The sequence below is a fragment of the Octopus sinensis genome, linkage group LG1 (genome assembly GCF_006345805.1).
Source record: "Octopus sinensis linkage group LG1, ASM634580v1, whole genome shotgun sequence".
In the NCBI taxonomy this organism is placed as follows: domain Eukaryota; kingdom Metazoa; phylum Mollusca; class Cephalopoda; order Octopoda; family Octopodidae; genus Octopus; species Octopus sinensis.
Window position 1 is genome coordinate 183,766,428 of NC_042997.1, and position 8,687 is coordinate 183,775,114.

An 8,687-nucleotide genomic window follows, 5' to 3' on the forward strand; every position below is an offset into this window, starting at 1 on the left:
ATCTGAACAGGTCAAAAATTTGACTTCTTGGTTGTCCAGGCTATCTTCAAGAACCAGTTTGTCAAAAATCCTGCTTTTGTGAAATTATAATTTACATTGATTACACACCAACAGTTTGTAGAGAAATATATACATATAAATGTGGCTAGATTCAAAATTAGGATTTTCATTGATTTGAAAATCCAACTATTATTACTTGGAACTAAAACTTCCTATTCAGGTATTTAATCTGAGAATAGGATGTCTGTTAATTATACAAGAGAGTAAATAATTTGTTGACAAATGATTTCCTTCCCTACATTTTTATCAACTATTTATATCTTAAGTATGAGATCTATTTAATCATTTACGTAGATATGCTTATTTTGCAGATAAAAATTGATTTAAGGATTTCTCATGACAAAATTCAAAAACAAAAACAATTATACTCTCATCACTTATGGATTAATGCTATCAACTTCTCAGATGACCATTTATAATGCAGAATAAAATTGAGTCTTCCTTTAAAAAAAAATAATAAATAAAAGATCATTACCCAGAGATGTTTGTCCTCATAGCATTAAAGTTTTTAAAACTAGCTTTTGTGTTCTTGGTTTACTTACTGGATACTGTAGGAGAATTAGTATTTTACAGTAACATCAATTAAAGATTCAATCTCAGTTCTAAACTTACATTATCCTGGAGATAAAACACTATACCAGGAGCATATTATTTATAGTTAATACTGTTTTAATGGGTGTCCATATTTTTTCTTGCTGCCCTTATTTTTATATAAAATTTTGTATCTATCTAAATTGTGTTATATGTTACATTTATATTTCTAAATTAAAACCCTTGATATTTGCTTAGAGTTGATGAAATATTTACTTGGAACATTGGTAGTTTCACAATGTCAACTCATCATCCAAAATAATGTAGTAATACTAGTTTTTTAGGTTACAAAAATATCCCAAGGAAATATGGTTTGGGTTTGTATCAGCAAAAACTTTACATAATGTATGATTCTTGAGTATGTTGTGGAGAGAACTAACTTGCCTACGATATGTTTAAACCAAGATTTCAATTACTGCTTTGATCCATAGTTTAGATTGTTCAGCTATTGTCAAATTGATTTCTTTTCAGCAAATATACTGTGAAGACTATGTCAAAAGTTGTTTCATGTTCTCTCAAGATTTGCAAGTGTTTTGTGTATCTTGCAGTACTGGCAGTTTTAGTAAAATCTTCATTACAATTAATCCTAATCAAATATAAAAATACAGCAACATGTCAAAATGTCATTGTTAAGGCCCAGGTTATGTTCCTCCAAGCAGACCTAAGACATATTCTGTCAGTCGTGCATAAAAGTGTGATCTGCAGATCGTAACAGTATTACTAGCAGGCCATACAAGCACCTAGCTGTTTGCTCATAATGGTTGGGCTGTTTTTAGTTTAATCTAGTTCAATTTCGATCAAGCAAAATACATTAATGTAGTCTGGGGAGAGTCATTTTCTTTTTGTGCCTTATAATTTAACACTCACCAGTAAAATTTTTACTTTATTAAGTGGAAATTTTACCGGTGAGTGTGTTAAATTATAAGGCACAAAAAGAAAATGACTCTCCCCAGACACAGAATATGTTTCAACACACGAACTCACATAAAGAATCTTGCAAACCAGATCCAAAAACGAAACAATGTAGTCATTCCGTCTTTTAGGAATATCACTAAGACCAGAAAATATTTCCGTCCTCTCCTTTTAAGACAACAGGGTATTGCTTTGGAGTAAGGTTTGGCTGTTATTTCTTGGGCTGTAACGTAATGGTTCCTTCGTTGGTATATGCTATTTTTTTATATATATTTCTTTGGGGTCAGTTTTGTATGAGCTGATGGACGTTAGGATTAACTAGAGAATGGAGAGAAAGCGTGTTGGTGATGTCATGATTGTAAGCATTTGAAAAAGCTGTGATGTTAACATAAAGTCTGTATAACCTTGTTCTATATTTAGTTCTTGTGTTCAATATGTGACGTAAACTATTAAAATACAATCATAAATCGAAGGGAAGTTACTCCTACTACTATCGATTCTTTTATATACTTCATTTAGTGAACTACATACATATAGTCAGAATTTCGTGATCTATTTAACGTATTTGTGAAACAATGTAACTTCCTTTCTTATGTACATTTTAACTGTCAATTTTTCGGTTTTCCCATATCTATCCTTATTTGATTTATTAAACCTTAATGAGCAATTTAATCATTCAAACTTATGGAATTGAAGGAAGCAAAATTAAAAATGAACTTAGTAAAACTTCTAATTTACAAGTACATGAAGATAAATTATTTTTAGTTGTGTTAAATTTAGCACACAAAAATGAAAACGATTTTTATATAGAATTCATGTCAAATTTGTGCTCCATTTTCTAGAGAAGGTCGATTAGAAAAATGTAAGGTTGTACTTTCGAAGTATCTAGATTGGCATGTATTAATAATCTATATTTCTTACATAGTCGAAGTAATCAAACGTTAAAAACAATTTTTTAAAATATCAGTTACTGTATTGATTTCAAATTAGACAATCAGGACATATATTCATGTCTTAATCTGCGCAATGGACGGGCCTGCACGAATAGAAGCCAAAACTCCTTCATCACATTCCCTCTTCTTTAAAAAAAATGGACACTGAATAAAATACTCTTAAATACAGTGTCTCGCCCCTTTCTCCGTGTGTTTTGCTTTTATAGAGACATCGACGATCATAACCTCCAAGCCAAAGTCTGAAGGTTCACGACTAAATAGCAAATGCTTTTCTTGTGAGATTTTGACATTATTTAAAAAAGGTCATCTTTGATTACTTTCTTAACCGAAACTTTTTGAATGTAGTTTATGGGCTTTTGGCCAGTCATATCTGAATCATACTGAAGCTATCGTTTGAAAAACACGCGGTATGTATTAACATATGCTATAGACAGAAGAACTATTGATTGTCATTGTACGTATGAAATACTCTTAAACAATCTCAGAAACCATTGCCACGGAGTTTTTAGAGGTTGGGTTACTGGTAATGATGGACAACACTTCGTTAACAACAGAAACTCTATTCACTGCAAAAAGAATTTTCCATATTGATCTGTGAATGAAGAATACAAATAATTTATATACAAAGGAATAGATACACTCAGCAGTTATGACGATAGATGATTAGTGTAGCTCCGAGACTACATTGTCAGGATTGGATAAAAATTATGCTAAATTTATGACAGCAAATCTGTGGCTGCCAGCTATTCGGCTGAAATTAGTTATTAAAACTATATGCAAATGGTTGGAGGATGAAAATATGAGTGCGAAGTTCGGGAAACGACTGTTTTTCCTTCTGTATCTGCAAAGGGTAGTGGATAACATGAGAATTGAGCTGCCACTGCAAAAGGATCGACATTCTCTGGCGAGAGTTGCGGCGCATCTCACCCGGCCGCAAAATTTTTTTTCCCCACGATAGTTCCGGACCCCAGTAATGAACTCATTTGCATACAGTCCAACAAAACATTCGGGAATGTGTTAAAAACAACCAATCTCGGATCTTTTCCTTTTGATCGGTAGGTCGATAAATTAATTTTTTTTTTAACTAAATACTTTCAAATTTCGGATACTTGTAGAATGTGTCATATAGAACATCTGTTACTCTTACCGCTGTTGAGAGAAGTTTCTATTTACGAAGTTATTTCGTGTTAAAGTTGTCGTATTTGGGTAATTTCAGCCAATCAATGACGTCTATTGAGCTGAATAAAGTTACTGCTGTTGTTTATCAACAACTTCCGGCGGTGTAACCCACCCACCCATTTTCTCGCAAATTAGGGGGGGGGGCAAAAAACCGGCTTTTCGGATACGGGAATTCCAGAAAATTGCCAAGAATCGGAATTTTGAAATTTTTTGCACCTCCCTTACCCTCCCCGCTCCGATTTCTTCCTTTTTCGCTTTTTTCCGTAACCCTAAAACCCCAAGCCTAACCCTAAAGCTAAAACCGGTACAAACTCACGAAGGATGTCATAAATAACAATGACAAACGAAATATACACTGCCGATAGTTGTTGTTGACAAACAACAGCAGTAATTTTATTCAGCTGAATACACGTCACTGATTGGTTGAAATTACCGAAATACGACAACTTTAACACGAAATAACTTCGTAAATAGAAACTTTTCTCAACAACGCTAAGGGTAAAATATGTTTTATATGACACATTCTACCAGTATCCGAAATTTGAAAGTGTTTAGTTAAAAAAAAAGAACTAATTTATCGACCTGCCGATCAAAAGGAAACGATCCCAATCTCTTGGTAAAACACATTCTACCAAGTAAGCTTAAGACGAAGAACGGTGTTGTAAGTCGACCGATCGCCAAGTTATGCCTGATTTTAGGAAACAAGTAATTAGATAGATTTGCATCTATATTATCGGATTTTGTTAGGGCCCCCATATGGTAAAGATGTGGGTAGAGGGTGATGTGCTGACAACCCTCTCCTCTTACTGTTTTACGAAGTAAACAACACGAATAACTACGCAGAGGCAGCCATGGTTGAAACAAGAACAAACATTAAAAAGAGAAAAGAAGCATGGTCATTCCTTACCCAAGTGACCTTATCTTATCGCCCATCACTTGTTATGCGCTCATAAATTAGTTTGATAGTTGAGCTCTGATTGGCTGTATGCAAATGAGTTCATAACTAGGGTCTGAAACTCGTGGTGGTGGGGGAAAAATTGGCCGCCTACGACACTCTGGCCAGTGTTGGCGCCAAAAGCTCGTCTATTTATAGTTTCCTTAGCAGGGTTCCAGATGGTTGAATCACGTGATGGTTCAATGCTGATTGGTCAGTTAATCCGCCGATCACGTAAAACAGTTGTTATTAAGACGTGAGTCTTACTCGACAATTCAGTTTCGAATCAGCTACGTTATTTAATAGGTGATATTATTATTAACAGAAGTAGCGAGCTGGCAGAATCGTTAACACGCCGGACAAAGTGCTTAGCGTCATTTTCGTCCGTCTTTACATTCTGAGTTCAAATTCCGCCAAGGTTGACTTGGCCTTTCATCCTTTCAGGGTCGATAACATAAGTACCAGTTAAGCACTGGAGCCAATGGAGTCGACTTACCCTCTTCCCCGAATTTGCTGGACTTGTACCAAAGTTTGAAACCAACAGAAAAAACGTTCTCTCAGCCTCAGTATTTATCGAAAATCTTATTTTATTTTATTTTATTTATTTATTTTTGTCATATGGAAGCAAAAAAAAATTAGTTTACGGATCTGAACGCTCACATCTTTTCAAAGTTGGCGATTCTGGGTTCATTTGACAAGTGTTTGTTACTACAGTCTCGGGTCAATGAAATTTTGTGAATGAAACTTGGTAAATGGGACTGTGTTAAAGCCTGCCGGAGAGGCTGTTCCATTTAGGGAATTGTTGACTTAATCCGGCGTCCGGTTTAACATCATTAACAGGTCCATTAGTGCGGAGTCCACTCTATTACAACTATTCAAGCCAGAACTACGATTAGAGGATGACTTTCTCCCACCAGTCTCGGGGCACAAAAACGTCTTGGGCGCTAGTTTTCCTACTTTAAGACATCAAAATATTAATAAATAATAAATTAATAAATAAAATTAATGAATAAAAAGCCCATTAGTATTGCAAGTAAAGTAAAATAACAACAATTAAAAAGCGAACCGGATTACTAAGTCGATTCACCAGGAATTTATTTTTACAATCCGATGTTCACCATAGCTTGGATGAAGGAATGGTGATTATGAATTAAAAGCGGCGGGGGAGGTCAACGATGCACGAAAATGTATTATCTTTTATTAATGCAACAATACTATAAGAATATCGAATCAATTTAACCGGGTGCTTTTCACTTTATTCACAAACAATATTTTCGGTCACATTTACTCAATATATTTTATAATAGTCATCACTTAATGTATTTGTTGTGTAATTCCCCAGATCAAACAGATCTATAATATATTGATTGTGTTGCCGAACTCAAACTTGTACACTTCTATATTATTTGTCGACTTTTAATACAAATGTACTTTTAAAATCAATAACCTCCGAAGTGAATACTATATTGTTTGTGTCTAAAACCGGTTGGCGGAATTAAGTTGTGCTAATTCTTTTATTAATTTCAGTCATAAACAGCGACTCAATGGTTGAGTTTACGTCAGCAGTTCTATTCACACCAGTATTATAAACATTCTTTCGAGGTCGAAAACGATCATCTCCCAGATTTAGTAAAGCACTCTTCGAGTTGATATGCTATAAGATAGATGCCTCAGAGCATGAATCATGTTATTGATCAAGTCCTTTCCCTCCAGATGAAATCCACGGAACATCAAATGATAATTAGTTTCCTGACACTGAATAAATTCCCCCATGAAGGAAATGCTCTTAATTTAAGCCAACTTAAATTTTCTTTCAAACGGTTTTTAAAAGTCAAATTAGAATACTCAGAGGATAGAAATTATATTTATATCAATTACACGGCATTAGAAAAGTTGTACATGTCGGTATGAAGATAAAAAGGTGGTAAAACAAGATTGGAAGCGAGGATAAATGATATATTGAAACAAAATCCTAAGCCAGAACAGCGAAAACCTGTAGATTCAAACAAAATGATAAGGAAGAATTCAGTGAATCGGGTAGTTTATTCTGAACAAATCACTAAACATCAGTAATACAAAGGCTCCTGAAGATCGGATGAAGATTTAACTCTATAAACCTTTATATGATTAACTTTTATTTATGAAAATAAAGAATTATCAATGTTCTCAATTATCAATTATCAATGTTTTTTTTTAGGGGTGGGATTCAAAAATAATTCAATTTTATGATCTTTATGTCAAAACCGAAAAGTCCTCCACACGAGGTAAACTTAAGCCCGCCTCGTGAAGATTATTGGCTACACAGGCGCGCATGTGCATGTGTGTATATGCAAAACGCAAGACAAGAGCACACAGTATTTGAAAGTTTATATTTGATGGAAAACGGTGCATTCACACTATTGTTATTCAGAATTTTACAGACTGTCTAACGTAGGCATTTAAGCCGAAACTTTGAAGTCACTGTCAACCTTTTCCTTGTAAAAATATAACATGAAGCTCTACTTAGAGGCATTGAGTAATCTGTGATGTATCTCGAGCGTGAGCGCCTAGAGCAGCCTTTAAGTTTTCCACCCCCACTGAATTCAATACAACGGACTAGTGTAGTAGACCCAAAAATGCTCTCCATAAAAAGCGTCGCCCGGAGCGGACCGTTGCCCCTACCCGCCAGCTACACTACTGTTAGTGACTCTTCAATTAATGTTTGGGATCTTTTCGCTTTGACCGGCAGATTTTTAAAATAATTTCTTTGTAACTAAACACTCTTAAACTTTGTAAACTAAACACTTTTAAACTTCGTATACTGGTAGAATCTGCCGGTCAAAGCGAAAAGATCCAATGTTTGTTTTTATGTGTGGGTGAGAGAGAAGGGGCGTGACCCAGTGGTTAGTATTGCTCACACGATCGTGAGATCGTCGTAGGTTCGATTGAGCAAAACACTCTGCGATCAATTCGACATCTGACATGTGACACACCGTGCACATGTATTGGCAATATCGATTTCACGGAGCTAACGAACAGTACAGAGATTTGATCGCCATACAAACTTGTGTAAGAAATTGCAGAACCCTCATATGTCTAATATGACAGGGAAGTCTACGATTGTTCGATCAATCGATGGACATGCCAAGTCTACAGACGCTGGCGATCATGGCCCTCTATGCCAAAGTTTAAAGATACAAGATTTTCCTTGGAAAAGGGTTTTCTGTGACACATGCCTAGGGGCAAGTCCTCTTCCGCGTCCTGATTACTTAGCCATAAGACCATATATATATATATTGTATGTATATGTGTGTGTATGTACAGGTGCGGTAGAAATACCTCCCACATTTGAAAGGTTCACAAAAGGAAAAAGAAACAACATTTATGAAAAATTAATTTTACTGTTGTTTAAACAAAAGCTTAGTTTCTGTTCATTAGCTAAATGAAAACATCATTGACACTTGCATAAGTTCATTAGCAAAACATAGGTGAATGTTTAAAATGTGGGAGGTATTTTTGCCGCACCCTGTACATATATATATATATATATATATAGAAAGAAAGAGAGAGAGAGAGATATATAATGTATGTATGTGGAGGGGTAGGATCGAGTAGCCATTCCGTTTGTTACTCAAACATTGCGCGTCTAGAGCTACATTGACCATACGTCTCTCATTTTAAGTAGGTGGATGTAGTTTGAGGAAAATTTGGTTGCTATTTCTGGCATATCGAACAAACACATTATCGTTTCATCTGCCACCTACGTTGCAAAGCATGAATGTTACCAGCTGTGGCTCTTTACAGTTAATCAAATATAGATTGCTATGGAATACTTCATAAAATATTTCCCTAATTTTCTAGAACTAGAAAAACTCATCAGTAGGTCTTCAAGATGATTTAGCTGAACTGAATTGGCGTGCATTTTTATATATCTAGTCCTGCATTTTTGGATAACAGAAAATGTTAGATAAATTGACACGTCGTAAGTATTCACTGCAACTATACAACTTAATGTGTAGTTAGTTGATGCTATTTCTTACTAACGTTCATTACTTAATAGTAATTTGCGTTATTTCCCC